This window comes from Nyctereutes procyonoides, unplaced genomic scaffold, assembly GCF_905146905.1.
Source record: "Nyctereutes procyonoides isolate TBG_1078 unplaced genomic scaffold, NYPRO_anot_genome, whole genome shotgun sequence".
Classification (NCBI taxonomy): Eukaryota; Metazoa; Chordata; class Mammalia; order Carnivora; family Canidae; genus Nyctereutes; species Nyctereutes procyonoides.
In genome coordinates, this window is record NW_026575129.1 from 1,039,492 (window position 1) to 1,061,789 (window position 22,298).

Sequence of the window (22,298 nt, forward strand, 5' to 3'; positions counted from 1 at the left end):
TTACTCCCACTAGAGTAGTAAAATAAAAAACACACTGACAATGCCAAATGCTGACAAAGATATGGAATACTGGAACTACATTGCTGGTGGAAATACGAAATGGTACTTTGGAAGACACTTTGGCAGTTTCTTATAAAGTTTAACATCTATTCATCGTTGATCTTGATTCTAGATATTTGCCCAAGTGAAGTGAAAACCCATGTTTACACAAAAACCTGTATATGAATGTTTCTGTGGGCCTTATTCATATCTCCAAAAGTTGAAAGCATCCCAATGTCTTCCACCTGGTGAATGAATAAACAAATTGTGGTTCATTTATACAGTGGAATTATACTCAATAATAAAAAAGGAACAAACTACTGATAAATGCAACAAGGATTAATTTTAAATGCATTATGCTAAGTGAAAGCAGCCAGATACAGAAACTACATACTGTATGGTTATATTTCCATGACATCTGGAAATAGCAAAAAAAAAAAAAAAAAAAAAGTGTTGCTGGGCCTACAGTCAGGAGAAGGGTTGATGGCAGATTGGCCTGGGGAATTTTGGGAGTGGGAGAAATTGTTCTGTATCCTGACTGTGATGTGTTGATGTTTGCCAAACTTGCAGAATTACACACCAAAAAGGGTGAATTTTACTGGACGCAAGTTAAACTTTAACAAAAGATTTTAAAAGAATTTAATGTGTTGCCTCTCCAGGTTACTTTTCCACATCATCTAGATTTGTTTCTGACTTGGTTTCCCTGCCTTGGCAACCCCAAACTTGTCTTCAGTAACTGGCTCTTCTTCAGCTCCCCGCATTGGTCTCTGAATGGGCTCTAGCTCCTAGTAATTGACTCCGGCTCCACTAGGCGCTGTCCTCCTCTGATCAAATGGGCAGAATTGACTTCCCCAGAGCCAAACACTAGCAAACCTTATGTTTTGATCTCATTATACTCTGCACCACAGCCAGTGAACGGCAGTTTCTTAGATTTTTCTTGTTTACCTACAATAGGGTAGATGCCGTCCACCTTTCTTCTTGCATTTGTTTGCTTCCACAGGCTCACCCTTGCCACTGAATGATGATGTCTAGTTTTCTTGTTCTTTCTCTAGGTTTTTAGTGTACACAGTGTGCCCATTGTCCATTTGGGGCATGCAGATGGAAAGTTTATTGAGTGGTGTTTTCAATCATGGGAGCCTAAAGTTGTGATTCTCTGAACAGTTCTGGTACTTGGAAGTCATGGTGCTCTTTCTGCAACGCTGTAAACATATTGATATATTAAGCTAAAGATAAATAAACATGTAGGTTTGTTCTAAGTCAGGCCCTATACCAGATTCTAGTAATGATAAACTGTATTAAATACTAGTGTTATAAGAAAAAAATAATACAAAGTTAAAATGAGAAGATTACGACCACTACTTTTTTTCTTCTGTGACATGAAAAACCATTGCCTTGCTGTTTTAGTAGTGGAATGTTTCCGTCCACTATGAAACCACTGTTTCATAGGAGCAGAATTTGGTGACTAGTGAAGCCTGAAACCATATATTCTTACAACTGAATCTTCTTTTGGGAAAGCAGATTATGATTAGAGCCAGACTTTTTTAGGTAAAAAAAGTTATTAAAAGGTGGTGGGGTACTAATAATAACTATTCCAGGATATCAGGTATAAACTAAAACCATTCCAGGAACATAGGCTACACGATGATCCTAGTTACATGGCACAGGTAGGATATACAGATATTCAGTAATCATTCATATTCACTCTTAAAAATGTGTAAGCAGTTCATCCATTTTTCTTCATGAATTGCATGGCACACTGCTATGAGCATACTCGGCCGTAATTCCTAGTCAACATCTATAATTTTGCTCTTTTTTTCCTATTCAAGCTCTAACAATGCAAATGAATATGAGTTGATACTTCTCAAGTATTTTGTTTTAATAAATTAATTTTTATTGGTGTTCAATTTACCAACATACAGAATAACACCCAGTGCTCATGCCATCAAGTGCCCCCCTCAGTGCCCGTCACCCATTCACCCCCACCCCCCGCCCTCCTCCCCCTCCACCACCCCTAGTTCGTTTCCCAGAGTTAGGAGTCTTTATGTTCTGTGTCCCTTTCTGATATTTCCCACACATTTCTTCTCCCTTCCCTTATATTCCCTTTCACTATTATTTATATTCCCCAAATGAATGAGAACATACACTGTTTGTCTTTCTCCGATTGACTTACTTCACTCAGCATAATACCCTCCAGTTCCATCCACGTTGAAGCAAATGGTGGGTATTTGTCGTTTCTAATGGCTGAGGAATATTCCATTGTATACATAAACCACATCTTCTTTATCCATTCATCTTTCGATGGCACCGAGGCTCCTTCCACAGTTTGGCTATTGTGGACATGGCTGCTAGAAACATCGGGGTGCAGGTGTCCCGGCGTTTCATTGCATCTGAATCTTTGGGGTAAATCCCTAACAGTGCAATTGCTGGGTCATAGGGCAGGTCTCTTTTTAACTCTTTGCGGAACCTCCACACAGTTTTCCAGAGTGGCTGCACCAGTTCACATTCCCACCAACAGTGTAAGAGTGTTCCCTTTTCTCCGCATCCTCTCCAACATTTGTGGTTTCCTGCCTTGTTAATTTTCCCCATTCTCACTGGTGTGCTTCTCAAGTATTTTAGTGTGCATGTAAATCACCTCAGGATCCTGTTAAACAGCAAATTCTTGTTCAGTTGGTCTGGGGTGGGACCTGAGCTTCTGCATTTCTAGCAAGTTCCCAAGTAATGCCAATACCAGTCTTTGAAAAGCAAGGCTCAAGAGGAAACCTTTGAAAGTCACTGGCCAGTTTGGGAACTTGGATTGTTGGTAACACAAAGCACCTGGTTGTTCATATGGCAATGACATATGGCTAGACAAGTACTGAGGCACTAAAATAGATATCTGTTGATTTGTATTAATTATATGTTTTGATCCAACATCTAGAGTGATTCACTCTACATTTCTTGATATCTATGCATCCAAGGTCAGGTAAGACCATTCACTGTTTCTCTTTAGTGTAAGAAAGCTTGAAGCAAATAGTTATATTCACACACACACACACACACACACACACATGAAAGGAAGAAAGAATGAATGGGTTATTTTGTGAGGTTTCTCTTAGAGTAATTCTGCTTATTTATTTATTTTTAAAGATTGATTTATTTATTCATAGAGAGATACAGAGGGAGAGGTAGAGACACAGGAAGAGGGAGAAGCAGGCTCCATGCAGGGAGCCGGATGTGGGACTCAATCTGGAACCCCAGGATCATGCCCTGAGCCAAAGGTAGATGCTCAACCACTAAGCCCAGGGCGTCGCGTCTCTTAGAGTAATTTTAAAGAAAATGTTTTTCTGCTTCAGATATTAAATGAGAATATTAGTTCTAGTATAACTTTATGTTGCAGGTTGATAACTATGACCAAATGAAAATTTTGACTTTAAACACACACAGACACACATACTGACAGAGACACAAACAGACACAGACACACACACATACACCCTAGAACAACAGAAATATGTTCTACAGGAATTCTAGTTAGATCAAACTTCCCCACATCTTCTGCATTTAGCACAGTGTAGAGGAAGTTCTGCTGGATGGTTTTGGAATCTGAAAAATGAATCACAAATGTAACAAGTCAAATTGCTGAACATACAGAAACCCCACACAGAGAAGTGAGGATTGTGCTAAATTACATTAATGACCTGTCCTACACTGAATTATTATGTGCATTCTTCATATTGTTACCCCTTTTGTCAGTTTTAGACACATGCAGTTATATGCTAAGTGCTTCCTGGTTCTGTTTTACTATGACTTTAGGCATACTAACTAGTTAATTCCTAAGAAAGAAGAAAAGGTAGTGATGTCAAATAAATAACAAGTAACAGTGAAAGACAATTGAATCATTTTCTTGCAAATGTGACTTTCAGTGTCTTAGTTTCCTATCAGTTTATACATTTGCTCAGCCCTGCCACTTTTCCATTAAAATGCAAACCCTTTTATAGAAGACAAAAGGAGTGATTTAGATATTGAAGTAAAATCTTTAACTAAATTCCACAATCAAAATTCATGGTAATTGCACAATAACACTGGTAACCATACATGCTACCGTCTAGTAGTTAGGTAAAACAAGTCAAAGGCTGACAGCTTTTTTTTTTTTTTAAGATTTTATTTATTTATTCATGAGAGACACACACACAGAGAGAGAGGCAGAGACACAGGCAGAGGGAGAAGCAGGCTCCATGCAGGGAGCCCGACGTGGGACTCTATCCCTGGTCTTCAGGATCACGCCCTGGACTGAAGGCGGCGCTAAACCACTGAGCCACCTGGGCTCCCCGGCTGATAAGTTTTTAAAGATCTTTTATGACAGATTTTTAATTAATAGATGAAAACAATAGACCAAAGCTGTTAAAATACTAGCCTAACTATAAACTAGTTAGTGACAAAGGTAGTCTTGAAATCCAAGTTTCTTCATTCCTAGTTCAATATTGTTTTTATATTGTTTCCTCATTGTTTATATTTTACATTGCATATTTTTAAAATTTTCCGAACATCAGTAAGTTTTATAAATTTTAATTTAAAGAAGAGCAGAAAATATTTTCATAATAATCAGTGAGGTACTAAGAATGCAACTAGATCTCCAAAACGTGCATTGGATTTGCTCCAGATTTACTAAAACAATTTCTTTTTTTTTCTGAGTATAACATAACTCAATAATTATATACATTACAAAATGCTCACCATAGTAAGTGTAGTTACCATCTGTTACCTTACAAACTTATTACTAGATTATTCAGTATATTCCCTGTGCTACTTCTCATCTTTGTGATTTATTTATTGTATAAATGGAAGTTTGTAGCTTTTAATCCCCTTCACCTATTTCACTCATCCCTTCTCCCCCCCTTTCCCTTAGGTAACCACCAGTTTGTTCTCTGTATTCATGAATCTGTTTCTGTTTGCTTGTTCATTTGTACTGTTTTTTAGATTCCACATTTAAGTGAAATTACATGGTATTTGTCTTTCTCTGACTTCTTTTATTTAGCGTAATACTCTGTAGGTTCATCTATATTTTTGTGAATGTCAAAATTTCTTTCTTTTTAGGCTGAGTAATATTTCATTGTGTGTGTGTGTGTAACCTTATCTATTCATCGATTGATGGACATGCACGCTCTTCCATATCTTGCCTATTGTAAATAATGCTGCAATAAACATAAGGGTACATATATCTTCAAGTTAATGTTTTCATTTTCTTTGGATAAATATGCAGAAATGGAATTACTGGGTCACATGGTATTTCTATTTTTAATTTTTTGAGGAATCTGCATGCTGTTTTTCATAGTGGCTGCATCAATTGACATTCCCACCAGCAGTGCATGAGGGCTCCCTTCTCTTTACATCCTCACTGACACTTGTTATTTCTTGTCTTTTTGATACTAGCCATTCTGACAAAATTGTTTCTTTCTACTACTTTGACCAGCTCTGTCACCCTCCAAAGAAATAGACTAGGGGAATATTGACACCTGCTTTCAATCGTCCATGGACTTTTTATTACAGAAGTAGAGGAAAGAGGAAAGGAGCTGAATTTTCATTTTATTGTAGATCTGTTGCCTAATTTTCCTTGACAGGCCCTGTATGCAGTCTATGGACAACTCTAGGGATATGTTCATTTCCAAGGTGACTTTAACTCATGTGAAAATGTTGAAATGCAACTTGGCAGAGGGGAGTGACACGGTATATGGTGGCTGTGGGTAGCGCTGTGAACCTTTTGTAGATGACGGCCTGTACATGATGTATATATCACTGTTCTAATTATATTGGTCATAGTTGGCTCAACCCTGTTGAAAAGGAGCTGGCCAAAGTGCTGAAAAGCCTGGCTGGTCCAACAGAAAGCTCTGGAATAGCTCTTCTTGACCTTATTTGATCATGGAGCAATTAAAGCTAAATCCAGTGGACAATGATCAATTCTCATCTTTTTAGTTCCCTGTCAGCAACTTTTTGACATGATTGATCATTAGCTCCTTGTGGTAATTGCTAAGATAACTGTCTCTCAGCTCCAAGATTACTTTCCTATATTCTGCTTGTATTGATATTGATGGGACTACAAACTAGATTTCTGAAATGGCTCCATGTTAGGTTCTGCCAATAGGAGATGCTAGAGGGAGACTGAGAGTCTGGTGGAGGAAGAATGGGCTTGCTCCTCCTGAGTCACTTCCTATTGGCTTTCTGTCCACATGTGGTTCTCATGAGTGTCATGACTTAGAGAAACATCTTCACTCCAGAAGTGACCATTCCCTCCTGTTGCCACATATTATTACAGTTGGCAGTTGTTTCAATACTTGCAGGACCTGCCTATACTGGATTGAATAGTGTCCCTTTAAAATTCATGTCTTGCCAGAACCTTAGTATGTGACCTTATTTGAAAATACAGTTTTTGCAGATGTAATTAGTTGAGATGAGGTTTTACTGGATTGGCCCTAAACCCAATGACTGCTTTCTTTATAAGAAGACCATGTGAAGATAGAGCCTGGGATCAGAATAATGTGTCTTCAGGGCCAAGGAATGCCAAGGATTCCTGGCAACAACCAGAAATTAGGAGAGAGGCATGGAATAGATCCCCTTCAGAGCCTTCATGGGGAGCATGGCCCAGCTGACCCCTTAATTTCAGGCTTCAAGTCTCCAGACTGTAAGAGGATGAATTTCTGTTGTCTTAAGCCACCAGGTTTGTGGTAATTTATATAGCAGCCCTGGGAAACCAATACACTGCCTCATCATAGCATCCTCAGAGACCTAATACCAGGTGGCTGACAGCATCTTATTAGGAAAATGTTCCCAGACCCACAAAGTCCCTCCTTTGAACTCAGAAACACCAGCACCAGTTGAGCAGCACCTGCTTATCTGGAGTCTGAGCGCAGCTCAGTGGGGCCCTGCCTCTAAGCTTATTTGAGAATTGAAACACCATTCCTTTGGTCCCCCAGACCTAGAGGTCATAGTTTTTTTTTTTTTTTTTTTCAATTCCTTATAGTTCTATTTCCCCCTTTTATTACCTGGTTAACAATTTCATACTTGATAAATATTTATCAAGAATTCAAGAATTTATCAAGAATTCAGTTGAATTCTCTCAATTGAGTCTCCTCACTGGTTCTTGACTGACACATACCTCCCTGAAACTCTCCTCATTAAATCTCAGTGAAATCACTGTCTTGGGCCCCTCCTGCTTCTCCATCTACTCTACTAGTTTATCCTCTTTTCTCCAACCTCTTAACCTTTCAGTTATCCAGAGTTCAATCCCCCCCCTCCCTTCTCTCCACTCTTCTTTATTCTCTTCTCTGCCTACATTAAGTCCCTTGGTGATCTCATACATGCTTATTACTTAAAAATCTCCTGTACTGTTGACTTTCAAATGTATATAACTTTGACTGAGACCTCTGGCCCCTGTATTTCAACTACATACTCAGCATCTCTATTGGATGTCTAATCAGTAGCTAAAATTTAATGTGTCCAAAACCTGAACTCTTGATCCCCCGCTATCCAAACTTGCTGCTTTTGCACCCACCCCCATTGCTGTTGATTAAAAAAAAAAATTCCATCCTTCCCCTTCCTCTCTGCCCTCTCACACTCCACATCAGGAAGTCTTTGTGCCTCCACTTGCAAGTCATATCTGGAATCTGATCATTTCTCACCACCTCTTCTGCTGCCCCCAAACCCTGTCTGAACCTCCTGATTTACTAAAGTAGTTTCCTGCCTGGTATCTGGTTCTATTCTGGTTCTCTAGGATCTATCCTAGCAAGGCAGCCAGAAAAAAATATCTTAAACTGAAGTCAGATCATGTCCCTTCTCTGCTCAGATCCCTGTGCAGTTCCTCTCATACTCAGAGTAAGGCTGAAGTCCTTACTAATGTCCATGGGGCTTTACATCAACTGATCCTTGTTACACTTCCGAGTTTATCTTCCACTTTTCCCTATTACCACTCTATTACAGCCATTCTGGCCTTCTTGTTTGTTGTTCCTTGAATATGCCAAGAATGATCTTGACTTAGGGATTGAGTTCTGTCTGCTGCCCCGAACATTCTTTCTCCATTTATCCTCTTGGATGACTCTCATCTCCTTTAAGTCATTGCCCCAATCTTATCTCAATGAAGCCTAACCTGAATTACCTAATTATTAGTACAGCCCATCCCTTTCCCATTCTCTATCCTCCTTGCCTTACTATTTATCTTTCATGGCATAGATTATCTTCTAATAAACTAGGTTATTTATTTTAGTATGTTTATAATTTATTGTCTTTCTCCCCCTGCTAGCATGAAAACTCCACAAGGCAGGGATCTTGCTTGTCATTGTTGCATCTTGGGTGCCTAGAATAGTGGCTGACACATAGCCGAAAGGCTTAAAATAAATATCTTTTGTATGTTAAAAGCACGAATGTATTTGCAGATCACTAATAGATGCTCAAGAAATGAGCTAAACACTTGAGTTAAAGTAGTTCAGAAAAATGAATACATAAAAAGGAATTAACACTGCCAGAGATGACCAAATAATCCAAAGGAAAAATAAACACTTATAACAGTAGGTTTCTTATGAAAATCAGTAAGTGATCCAAAAATGGAATAATTAATGTTTCAAAGTACTCTAACTTGAGAGCAAGAGTGTTGCAAAATGTGAAGATTACAAACTTTTTGCCTAATTCCAACACCTTGAGAGTAATGAGGCCTTGTTGCTTTTGTGAATTTTACATGTTTAATATACAACACCTATTAATATTTCTTCAACCTCTATTCCACTGAACATAGTTTATGAAATGCTGCCATCAAATAATGGGTTGGCACAGAAGTCCACTTGCTATTTAGACATAACAAGCAAATAAAACCTCAAGCACTCAGTTTTCAGTAACATTTTCATTTGCTACTATGGCAGTTAAGAATTGATTACATAAAATATGTGAGGAGTATTTGAAAATCCATAAAGGAAGCAATTTTATCAAAAGAATGAATTTTTACAGTGTTTTGTTAAGATCAGCCATTTAAAAATAATGTTTAATTCTTTTTTTTAATATAGAAAAATTAATTTTTATTGAGTCATTTACCAAACAAACAAAAGTAACACCATGCATCATCCCGTCAAGTGTCCCCTCAGTGCCCGTCACCCATTCACCCCCACTCCCCAACACGCCCTCCACCCCCCTCCACCACCCCATAGTTCATATCCCAGAGTTAACGTCTTATGTTTTGTCTCCCTTTCTTGATATTTCTCACACATTCTTCTCCCTTTCCCTTATATTCCCTTCACTGATTATATCATATTCCCCAAGTGAATGAGAACAAACACTGTTTGTCCTTCTCCGGTTACTTGGCCAAGTTCAAAAAGGGTTGCCTGAGTTCTCCTCTGGGATTTTGATGGAATCATGTCTCACTATTAGATCTTTCATCGATTTTGAGTTTATCTTTGTGTATGGTGCTAGAGATGTCAGTTTCATCAGTCTCCGCATTGGATGTCCAATGTTCACCAGCACCATTTATTGAGAGACTGTCCGTTCTTCCGTGGATTTTGTCTTTCCGCTCCTATCGTATAATTTAGTTGACCATAAATTTTCAGGGTCCCACTTCTGGGTTCTCTATTCTGTTCCATTGATCTATTGTCTGTTTTTGTGCCAGTAACCACACTGTCTTGATGACCACAGCTTTGTAGTACAACCGAAATCTGGCCTTGTGATGCCACCCCAGATGTGGTTTTCTTTTTTAAAATATCCCCTGGCTGTTCGGTCTTTCTGATTCCACACAAATCTTAAAATAACTTGTTCTAGTCTCTGATGAAAGTCCATGTAATTTTGATAGGATTGCATTATACGTGTAAAAAAAATTTTTTGCCCTGGGTAGCATTGACAGGTTCACAATATAATTCTGCCAATTCCATGAGCTATGGAATATTTTTCCATCTCTAGTGTCTTCCTCCATTATTTCTTTCAAAGTGTTGTCTATAGTTTGTAGGGTATATTTTGAGAACCATTTAATGTAAATGGTTCTCCAACATTTTATTTTCAGTTTGTAGTGTCCCTTCTGTCTATAATGAGTCTCTTTGTAGACAGCAAAATAGATGGTCCTTGCTTTTTAGCCAGTCTGAAAACCCTGCGCCTTTTGATGGGGCAGTAACCCATTCACGTTCAGAGTTACTATTGAAGATAGGCGTTTAGTGTCAATCATGATATCCTATTTATCCTGATTTTGGGATAGTTTCCACTGAACTTTCTTCTTAAAGGGAATTTTAAGAGTCCCCTTAAAATTTCTGCAGACTGGTTTGAGTCACATATTCTTTCAGTCCTGCCTGTCTTGAACTCTTTATCTCTCTCCTTCCATTTGATTGAGAGCCTTCTGGATAATATTCTGGTTGCATGTTCTTCGCCATTAGGACCCTTAATATATCCTGCCAGCCCTTTCTAGGCCTGCCAGGTCTCTGTGGAGAGGTCTGCTGATACCCCTAATATTCCTCCCCATAAAGTCAGATGGGACTTCTTGTCCTCTTGCTGCTTAAGGATCTTCTCTTTAATCTTGAATTGCAACTTCTATCATTAAATGTCGAGGTGTTTGAACGGTTTTTTATGATTTTAGGGGGGAGCTCTCTATTTCCCTGGATCTGAATGCGGTTTCCCTTCCCATATTGGGAAAGTTTGTTCAGCTAGGATTTGTTCAAATACATATTCTGGCCCTCTGTCCCATTCAGCGCCCTCGAACCCAATTAAAACTAGGTTTTTCTTCTTAGAGTGTCGATTTATTTTCCTTAATCAGGTGTTCTTCATGGTCCCTAATTGATTGTCTCTTTGTTCCTCAGTTTTCACCTCGTTGCCATTAACTTCTTCTATGCTCCACTCACTCGTTTCTTCCACCTCGTGAACCCCGTCGTATAGACTTCTAGTTTTGATTGCATCTCATTTCAATTTGATTTTAAATTTTCTGCCTGATTGGATCAAATTCGGCCTCATAAGTCTCGTGAGTCATTAATGCTTTTTCTCGAGCCCCAGTAGCTGTAGAATAGTGCTTCTGAATTGCTTTTCTGACATTGAAGGTAAGCCAGATTTTGTAACTCTGTGGATAAGAGGCTGTTTTCTGATTCTTTCTTTTGAGGTGAGTTTTCCGTCTAGTCATTTTGCTCAGTGCAGAGTGGCCAAAAACAAGTTGTATTGAACACGGGGGAGGTAACACTGGTCCGTCCAGTCTGTCTTCTGGGGGAGGGGCCTGTTGTGCTGATTTTTTCAGGTGTTTAGCACTTGGGGGAGCTGCGCTGCCCCTGCCTGCTGCGGGCCTCCAGCGGGGTTGTTTACCCCGTGGGGCCCCAGGAGGAACAGCCGCAGTGGCTAAGGCAACTCTTGGAAACCAGATTCACCTCCCAGGAAATAACTACCGGGGCTCGGCTCGGCTCTCGGTTTCTTTCTCCGTCGCAGTGTCCTGGAGCTCCGGGGCGGGGCGCTGATCATGCTCAGCTCGGCAGAGCGTCCAATTTCAGTCCTGGGCCCTCCGCCTCTGCCTGTCCCTGGGTATGCCGATCCTGGCTATGTCCCGGCGCCCTGTGCCTCCGGGCCTGCGCTGTTGGAATAGCGCTCCCAGACCAGCCAGCTCCCTCTCCTGGAGCGCCCCAAGCCCCTCCGAGCTGCACGCCGCCCCGCCGTGCGCGCTGCCAGCCTCTTAAGGGGAGCTCGGACGCACTCTCCCTGGCGCAGGTGTCTGTTAGTGTCCCCGGAGCCTGAGGGCATACCCCTCCCTCCTGGTCCTGCTCCAACTCCCTGCGAGCCCCTTTTCCCGCCCGGGAAGGTTGGGCAGCTCATTGCTTCTCTCCGGACGGGGCTCTCCTGTCCTGTGGCCACACTCATCGCCCCCGGCCTCAGCCCGGCTCCTCGCGGGGACCCCTCCCCCTTGGAGGCCTATTTTTTTCTTTATTTCTTTTCCCCCTCATCACCTTGATAAACGCGACTCTCTCCTGTAGCAATTCCAGCTGGTCTCCTTTACATCTCAGGCCGAATATCGTAGATTTTCAGGATGATTTGAAGGTTATCTAGTACGTTGGTGGGGACAGGCGATTTGGGGATCCTGCTCTTCCGCATCTTGCCCCCTCCTCCAATAATGTATAATTCTTGAAAAACATAAAATATCTGCAGATCCCTTGAAACTTTACATCATGTGCAAAAAAAAATGCATTCTCAGGAAAGGTCATGCACATTTCGCCTACACAACACAGTACGCAAGTGTTGAAGATTTTTGGTTTTCAAGATACTTTTTTGGAGGTATTTTTGTCTACATTGAATGTAGAAAGCCTTTTTTTTAAATTAAAGAGTCAGTGACCCATGATCAACAGAGGGCAGGGTACTGACAGAAGATTATGTGATGTGAAAGCAGCTTAAGGATTTTTTTTTTTAGCATTAGGAAAGCATCTTTAAAAATTCTTGCTTTTGAAAAAGTACTAAAAGACATGAAAGTAAACAATAATATGAAAATAATAAATTGACTTCTGTTCTATAATGCGGTCCATAAAAGGGGCTAACATGAGAATGAGGTCCTCTATGTTGGTACAAAGAGGGAATGTAAAGAGAGGGATTGAGGCAAAAGAATTGAAAAGAGACGCACGGAAGGGCAATGAAAGGAATAAGAGAACAGAGAGTGTGGTTCAGACACTAAGCTTATCGGAAATGAAAGACATGGGCAACATTTGCAGAACTTGCTCTAAAGACTTATTTTAATTTCTTTAATTTTACATGATTTTTTTTAAAGCACAGGGGCGCCTGAGTGGCTCACTTAGTTGAGCATTGGGCTCTTGCTTTTGGTTCAGGTCATGATCTCTGGGCCCTGGTATTGAGCCCCATGTCGGCTTGTGCTCAGAGGGGAGTCTGTTTAAGGATACCCTCTCTTCCTCTCCTTCTGCCCCCCTCCATGCTCTCTCTCTCTCTCTCTCTCTCTTTCTCTCTCTCTCTCTCTCTCTCAAATAAATAAATATTGCAAAAAAAATTTTAAGCACAAGTGTCCTTGAAATTCTGTTTTTCACCATATTAGAGGGAAAAACCTTTCTGCTCTGGAAGAATGATATATCTATATCCTGTAGAGTAAAAAAGCTTTCTTTTCATTGGATAACCTTAAAAATCATTTAACTTTTTGGGCATAAAAGGCATATTTTGATTTTAAGCTGAAGCTTTAAATCATCTGTTGCTACCTGACCTAGGGATCAAATAGAAATAAAATGTGGGTTGAGTATTCCATCTTAAAGCAAACAGAGAAAATGTGTTACCTGGGGGAATTGAAGTGAAAAAAATTCATTTGGTTGTCATTTTGTAGACAGAGAAGAAGTTGACTAACTAATGAGCTATGTGTTTGTGTTGGCTTCTTGTTGTCACCATTGTCCTGTTGACTTTAGAGACAAAGCAATTAACCCTAGGAAATTTAGTAGACCTCGAATCTATCGATTAGGTTTGTGTGTGTGTGGAGTTCTTAGGGTTTTCTATATCTAATATATAGGAAACAAATACAGTGGTTTGTGCCTAGCTATTTCAAGACAGGATGTCTATTTTCCATAGAAATAGAATAATAATTAGAGGTTATAGCTTATTACTGACTATTCTTCTGGGAAACCACTGCCCACAGCATTTTAAACCACCTAACATCTGTAAATGGTGTCTCCAAGTACCAAATAGTGAAGCATTTTCTAAGGTGCACACCATAAAAGACCTTCTTTTATGTTTCTCGAGATCCTTCAACAGAGAATGCTGTTGAACAGAAAGCAGCTGTGTGAGCATGTCAGTGCAGCCGGAAGGGCCAGTGGGGAGCAGAGGAGGACATCAGGGGCATGGAGTATCCCTGATAGGCCCTTTCGGAGCCTGCAGGAAGTGGGGCATGGGAGTCTGTGGCAGCGCACCTTGCATAGGAATACACGCGGGTAGAATTTCTGTGTTTGCACGCCAAGTGAGTAGGCAGGCTGCCTTTCAAGTCAAGGCATGATCCCAAAGGATCTATTAATCTAACTCAGCAGACCTTCAAGGTTTGTGAAGTTAACATTTGGGACTGGACAATAAAAAGCAGTCCTGCAAGCCTCTAAATTGTAGTAACCATGCTGGTGGATCAGAGAGCTGCGAGGCTGTCGTGCGGAAGTGCCCTCTGAGGGAGTGAGCAGCGTGGCTGGTACTGATGCTGGTAAGGAGCTCCCTTGATCTCCATTTGCCTCTTAAAATGCACTGGGTGGAGAAATAGAAACCGAGTTCTGGAATTTGGGATGGGCTGAAGCACATTGGAAAGCAGGCACAGCGTTGCCCGCTGCCATAAAGATGCTAAGACTGTTGGACCCTGGCTCACGGGTGCCAACGTGTCCCTGTGGACGCCCCAGAGACTCAGACCCCAGACAGGCAGATGCAATTAGCAAGAGGGTTTATTGAACGTTCGCGCAAACGGGCTCTCCGCCTCCGAGGAGGAAAAGAGCCCCGATTAGCAATTACTAGGGATCTTTTAAAGGCAAAAGGAAAGAAACCGCCTAAAGGCAAAAGAACCGTGGGAGTCGCATAGCATCCAGGTTGATTTCACGGAGGGTCAACATGAACCTATTCAGGGACATTCCAATCAGGGTGTGTGGGGAAATGGTTTTCTTATTGTCAACAGAATGCTTTTAGTTGCTAAAATTTCAGGAAGGCGCCTGGATGGGCTGCCTCTGGATTAGGGCTGGCCCTACTTACAAGGGGGGAGGTTTCTTCAAGACCATGAGTGTTTGGGGATCCCTGGGTGGCGCAGCGGTTTGGCGCCTGCCTTTGGCCCAGGGCGCGATCCTGGACACCCGGGATCGAATCCCACATCGGGCTCCCGGTGCGTGGAGCCTGCTTCTCCCTCTGCCTGTGTCTCTGCCTCTCTCTCTCTCTCTCTCTCTCTCTCTCTCTGACTATCATAAATAAATAAAAATTTAAAAAAATATTAAAAAAATAATTAAAAAAAAAAAAGACCATGAGTGTTTGGAGTTCAGCCCCACTAGGCAGCTGAAAGAGAACAGACTTCCTCAGTTTCACATGAGTTGGGACTGGCCTCCTGTGACTCTGGGCCATCCCGACACATCAGTCTCCATTTCTTTGTCTATGAAATCCGCTCTAAGTACAAGGGAGGACCCTAGGAGGTCACGTGTGTGAAATGACTTTCAAACGTTAACGTCCTCTACAGGGACGTGGCGGGACGCCATCCCTCACGCAGGGGATGGAATCCCGCCTGTGTTGCGATTTCAGTATTCTGTACCAAGAGAGGAAACAAGCACCGAGAGAGGGACAAAGAGAACAGATAAACCTTATTGATTCCATCGACATTTATTTTAGGATCTTTTAAGTCATTGGGGCCAGGTGACATCTGGAGCCAAGATGGCCGCGCGCAGCGGCCCGGAAACGCCGCTTCCGGCCGCGGCTCGGTGGAGCCCCCTGCGGGCCTGCGGGCGCCGCTCCCCGGATCAAGAGGTGTGCGGTCTAGCGGCGGGACCCAGGCAGGGCTGCAGACACGCCTCATACGCAGACTCATGAAATGGATTGAATAAAGGTGGTCCTACGGTGTGGGGTGCTTCAACCAAGATTAAGAATGAAATTGACGCTACCTTGACCTTCCGAAGATCACGCAGAGGAGGCATCTGTGGCTCTTGTGCCACGGACACCAACGGAGGCAACACGCTGCTTGCACCCGCAGGACCCACCTCAGCAAAGTCTCCAAAATCCACCCCTAGGCGCATGTGCATGTGATAAAGGATCTCGTTCCTGACTTGAGCAACTTCTATGCTCAGCACAAATCCATTGAGTGACTTATTTATTTATTTATTTATTTAATTTTTTTTTTAAATTTTTATTTATTTATGATAGTCACACACACACACAGAGGGGCAGAGACATAGGCAGAGGGAGAAGCAGGCTCCATGCACCGGGAGCCTGACGTGGGATTCGATCCCAGGTCTCCAGGATCGCGCCCTGGGCCAAAGGCAGGGACCAAACCGCTGCGCCACCCAGGGATCCCCATTGGACCTTATTTGAAGAAGAAGGATGAATCCCAGGAGAGCAAGCGGCAGCATCTCAGCCCGCAGAAGACCACAGAAACTGGACGGGCTGTGCGAGTGCATCCTCTGTGCTTGCTGCAGCCCCAGCGCCCAGCTACTGGCGGATGGAGACCAACACCTGGGGCCTGCGGCTCTAAGCTCTCCCGCAGCCCCGCCGCTGGGTGACCGACCCCAGAGAAGACTTCACCGAACAGCGCCTGGCCAAGCTGCAGGGCCAGTTCTCTCTGTACCGCTGCCACACCATCATGAGCTGCACAAAGACCTGCCCCAAGGGGCTGAATCCAGGCAAAACTATTGCTGAAATCAAGAAAATGACGGCCACCTATAAGGGGAAGAAAGCGTCAGTGTGATGCTGAGCATGAAGTAGCTGGCTCGGCTGGACACACTTTACATCCAACTTGAGTCCCTTCACAGGCCTTGATTTTCCATGAGCACAGCATGTATAATAAACATTTTAAGAAATAAATAAATGTTATTGTACTTTATTAACAACAACAAAAAATCATTAGGACCAAAAGCTCAATTTATAATATGAAACCATTTCAGCCAGGAGGAACATAATCCACTTTACTGGGTAGTTTTTTGTAGTTATCGTCGTTTGTCCTTGCAGACATGATGAGCTAGTCATCAAAGCCCAGATGTCCCAAATACTCTGTTAAAGCCCAAGACATTGGTCATTTTATAATGGGTCTTTCAAAATCTGGTTCAGATTGCTTCACTGGCATTGCTTCAAAATAGAATCAGCTCTAAGGGAGAGCCCACCCTCGCCCTGTGGACCTTTCTGCCTTCTAGCAGGCTAGAGAAATGGACCCCTTCCCTCCTCTTCCTGCCCTGGCTCCTTATACACACACCATGCCCCACTGTGTATTCCAGCTAATTGTCATGAGGGTGGAGTCCCACCAGAGCGTGACTTCCGAGGGAGCAGGCTGCTCTTCCACCCCGCTCCTACCACCCGTTCTCCCACTGCTTAGCTTCTGCAGGCCATAGGCACTCAGAAATGTGGACTGGATTGAATGGTACCATGGCCCAGGAGTTACTTTTTTAAATGGTCCTTTGAATGACAAGTTCTTTCACTATTTTTTATTTTCCTAGACTTTTCTTAAAGAATCACATGTGATTTCCTTAGGACTATAGCAGAGGTAATTATTAATGATGAATATTTAAAATTACTACATGCAAATTATATGAAAGAGATGGAGAGAGGGTAAAGTAAGGCACATTTCCAATAAGGAAATGTATTTTGTCCTCCTTCCTCTACCCTGAATATTTCCAGCGAGTATTTCTATATGAAGCCTGCGGGGCTGTTACAGATTCCATTCTGCTGATGGAGACAAGACAGAGGGGTCGTCTTTCTGCAGACCAAACTGGCCAGGACAGGAACAGGTGACTACTCAGTGGCAGCATCAAACTAATTTGCCTCCCCAAAATTAAACCAAGAAACATCAGAATTAATTCGCTTTTCTGGGATCATACTGAGAGGCAGTGGTGTTCATCCTACTCCCGTATTGGAGGAATTGCATTGATCACAAGAGAAGGCCTCTGTCTTTCTTGAGGGAACCTTCTCTTGTGGCAACACCAGGAAAATGTTTTCACCCCTGTTGCATCTCACAGGATGCCCTAATACGTGTCCTGAGAATGCTTGTCACGTAAGATATTTTGGGCTGCAGGGTCAGATAAGTATGGGTGATGTTGTTTTTTCCCCTTAATGGAGGAAAGATGCACACAAAGCATGGGGGGTAGTATGTCAAAGGCCCTGAGAAGGCCTGTAAAAGCAGTAACAACAATCAAAAGATTCAGTTTTGCTTAATTTAGTGTTCCATTCAGGCATTTGTTTTACAGATAATTTTAGAAAGTGTCAGACATTCTTTAGAAAGTACTGGGAATTTAGCCAAGAACCAAATACGAGTTCCTTTTCTCATGGAGTTTACAGTTTCTGGGGATAATCAAATGATAAACAAGTAAAAAATATATATAACATGTTATCAGATAATGGAAGATGATAATAAAAACAGCATAGAATCAGAATGTGATGATGTGGGGGCACTGTTTTAGATAGTGTGATCTAGGGCTCTGTGTAGAGTTGGCATTTGTGAAGGAACCAAAAGGAAGTAAGGGAGGGCTGTCAGTTATGAGGAAGGGAGGAGAGCATTCTAAGCCGAGAGAATAGAAAGTGGAAAAGCCCTGAGGCAAGAGAGTACTGGCATGTTGTAGTAGACTGGGGGTGTAATGAAGGAGTGTGGTGGAAGATAAGAGCAGAGAGGACATGGGCCAGGCGCTGTAGGGACAGAGGGGCTGGGGAGAAGCCCCTGAGTGATACTATCTGCCTTATCTTTGGAAAGGATTACTCTTTCTGCTGTTTGGAGAAGAGCCTGTAAGGTAGAGGTAGAACTGGGAAGACCACTGCAATGTCCAGGTGAGACAAGATGGTGACTTGGACCACGTGGTGAGCAGTGGAGATCGTGAGAAAGTGACAGCTGTATTCCCATCTTAATCATCCATGACCTTTCTTTTTGATGAACACTTATTGATATCTCTTGGAGTGCCTTTTAGAATACACTGCTGTATGTAATCAGGTGTGATCATGTATTTCTGTCAAGTCGTGAAAGTGCATTTATACCCTCCTCCTTGGTGCTAATCTGTAGCGGATGACAATGTCAGAGAGGTGACACACCCAAAAGCTAATGGAAGAAATTGAACAATTTAACTTCAGCACGTATGGTCAAGTTTGAGTTTGACTATTGGCTCTGGTGGTGTGACAGTTATAGAAGCCATTGGAAATCCATTCATGTTATTGCTTTTGTTTATTTTGTTCTGATGCTGGCACAGTTGTGCCAAAGGCTCTCGTGCACTACGTGTTTATTTTTATTTCAGTGTGTACTGAGTTCCTGCTCTGGCCTTAATAAGCTAATTCCTTAGTCTGTGAATGCTTTACTTGTCCACCTTTTGCCAGGTCAAGTCAGTTTAGATCCCAGTCTATCTCAGATTATCATAATAACATGTGCCAGTACATAGCTTTTATTACATTATAAGATAATTATCTGATTAGTGCTTGGATGCTCCACTGAATGGAAAATTTCTTGATGGCGAGGACCTGTGCCTTGAATTTCTGTATGCACAGAGTCTAGGGAGAGTCCTACTATTAAGTAGGTAAAAATAGCTGTTAGTTGAATGAGTGTCCAAGATTACCTTGGGGACTAAGGATATGAGATGAATTCAAACCCAGTCTCTTCCTTTAAAGAACTACTAGTCTGGATGGATGAAATCTGACATCCTCATGACTTGCTTTAGGCCCAGATCTGTTCTCATATATTGGTGGAATATTCAATAGTATACTTGGGAGGTTTTAAACCAAGAAGTCCCTCTTGTCCCCCAGTATTTAACTTATCAACCCAATTACTGAGCCTGGAATTCCACAATTTCCATGTTTCCTTGAACTAAAGAGTTAAGAGAGATCTCAGGGAAGAGAGGATTACTTTAGGAACTCCTTGGCCATCCGTCTATATATATGCCTGTGTGAATCATTGAGCAGCTCCTTTCCATAATGGCAGTAAAGGAGGAAAGTTTTGTTGGAAAAAAAAAGGGGGGAGGGCACCCATTCTTCCATGGCTGCCTTGATTACACAGAATTATCCTGTAGTAAGAGAGCCCTAGACTCCTAACTGTAGAGGACACACCGATGGTCACCAGAGGGGAGGCAGGCGGGGGGATGGGTGAGATAGGTGATAGAGATTCAGGAATGCACTTGTGATGAGCACTGGGTGACGTATGGAAGTGTTGGGTTGGGTCCCTATATCATCCACTTGAAACCAAATACAACACTGTATGTTAACTAACTGGCATTTAGATAAAAACAAAGCAAAACTTAAAAAGAAAAAATAACTAGTTGGCGGGAAAAAACCCTTATGCAGCAGCAGGTGGAACACTGAATCAATGAACACTCCGTTCTTTTGCTTTGCGAGTCACACTTTGAGCCACGAAAACACTGGTCTCCAAGCTGCCCCTACGTTTACCCACAGCACCAGTGGAAGCATTGAGGAAGTCTCTGGGGCCTGCCTCGTAGAGGCCACAAGCAAAGGGAACAATGAGAAGAGCATCCCTGGGGGTGATGCTCTGGGGGTTTTATCACTCCTCAGAGGTGCTGAAGTAAACAAAGGCAGCTGCTTTTGTAGCCATTGCCCTAGACAGTTCTCGCAGGGAAATATTTACATAGTAGAACATGGACAAAGCAAAAAGAGAAAGTAAGCCATTTGCAGACATTAAGGGGAGAAGAGTGCAAGCCTGGGGGAGTCTGCTTCTTTCCCCGGTTGACATCAAGGGAGTTACCTGAGGTCCAGGAGAAAGTGGGTTTCTGTTATCCATGTAACATGCGCAACATGAATGAGGCAGGTTTGATAAACCTGGCTCTGCCTTTAAATTGCATTAAAACTGCCTAACTCTGGGAAACGAACTAGGGGTGGTGGAAGGGGAGGAGGGCGGGGGGTAGGGGTGACTGGGTGACGGGCACTGAGGGGGGGCACTTGACGGGATGAGCACCGGGTGTTATTCTGTATGTTGGCAAATTGAACACCAATAAAAATAAATTTATTATTTAAAAAAAAACTGTGAGTATGCTAATCACATTGCCTGACTAGCTCAGAAAAGACAAGCAGCTGACTAGACATCCGCTGGGAGCCTTCCTTGCAGCCAGACCTCAGGGTGCGTATCGCAGCAACAGCCTCCCCGAAGAGCGCCGTGCTTCCTGCCTCCCAGTCTGGCTCTGGCGAGGGAAGCGCACCACCAACCTATGTCTAATGATCATTTTTCTTTTCAAAGATGGAAATTGCCAGCACTATCGCTGCTGGACCGTGAATCATACTTATAAATGACATCCCTTTACACATCTTTAAGTTCATTGGCACTTACTGAGGAGGCACCAAGTGTTGTCTTTGATGTTCTTTTATGTAATCCTCTGGACAGGGCTTTTATTTCCCATTTTACAAATAATGTAATTGAGAACTGAAGACTGTAAATGATTTGCCTAGTGTCGCAAAGCTAACACGTGGCAAAAAGCAGGATTGGAAGCCTGGTGCATGTCTGACTTATAAACGGGACTGCTGTTTATGTCTAATCATTTAGGTCATTTTAATATGTTGAGGACACCTGTTTGCTCAAGGGATGTTGTGAAGTTTCTGTACCAATGAAGGAATAAAGAGGTGTTTATTTCCCTGAGTTAATGTGTGGATTATATGACTCTTTTAGTGTTCTCTATTTGCGTTTAAGTAATTGCCCGACACTAAGTATTTGGCTCCTTAGCCAATTTTTAAATATGCAGGATGTGACTATCTAAGTTATAAATTACCTACGTCCTCTTCTTTCTCTTCTGATCCCGGTGATGGGCAAGCAGAGGAAAGGGAAACGTCTTATTTTGTAGTAGCTCTGATGTGAGATTGAGTGAATACGGAGAAGATGGGTAACTGATCACAGGTCCTTGGTAAGTGCCTATTTGGTACATTGGAGGGTTAGATTTTTCTCTTGATTGCTCTGTGTGTTCTGAGGAAGTTTTCTTCCAACTGTCCTCCTCCTTCTTCAAAACCTGTCTTTAAAAACATTTAATAAATGCTGCTTATTTTGAAGCTGTCCTATTCATTATCAGATGATTATAGTCAGAACAAAGATGGGAACATGTGTGAAAAGCAGGGCTTAATAAGATACAGTCAAAGCAAAGAAAGCATTTCCAATGTTTACATAAATAGGGTTTTATGGAGCCCTATTCTTCATTCTTTTAGATCTCCTACCTTAAACCCATCCCACTTAGAGTAAAACCAAAGCCCTTATGTGGCCCCAAAGTCCTTGATGATCTGTCCCCAGTCAGTTCCCTTATCCCCCCGCTCCCCCACTACTCAGTTCCCTGGCTTCCTTGCCTCTCTCCACCTAAGGCCCTTTTCTTGCTGCTCTGTGTGTCTGGAAAGCTCTGAGCCCCTGGAGAGCAGTATGGCTTATGCCCTGGCCTTAATCAGGCTTCTCTCCAATTTTCCTCTGTTCAGAGGCTCTCACCCAGGCCACTCCTCTTAGAATAATAGCCCCTCCTGCACACTCTAACCCTACCCTGTGCAATAGGCTAGCTACCAGCCAGGTGTGGTTATTTAGATTAAAATTTTGCCTTCATTTTATTAGATAGCACAGATCTAGAACGTGTCCATCATCACAGAGAGTTCTGTGGGACAGTGCTGCTCCAACCTCCCACCCTGCTTTATTTGTAGCACTTACCATGAAATCA

The 22,298-nt window shown here is 42.4% G+C and overlaps 1 pseudogene; it reads left to right on the top strand.

The window, feature by feature from the left end:
* Nucleotides 1-16,452, top strand: part of LOC129521023 (succinate dehydrogenase [ubiquinone] iron-sulfur subunit, mitochondrial-like) — a 36,636-nt pseudogene extending 20,184 nt beyond the window's left edge.
* The last annotated feature ends 5,846 nt before the right edge of the window (nt 16,453-22,298 follow it).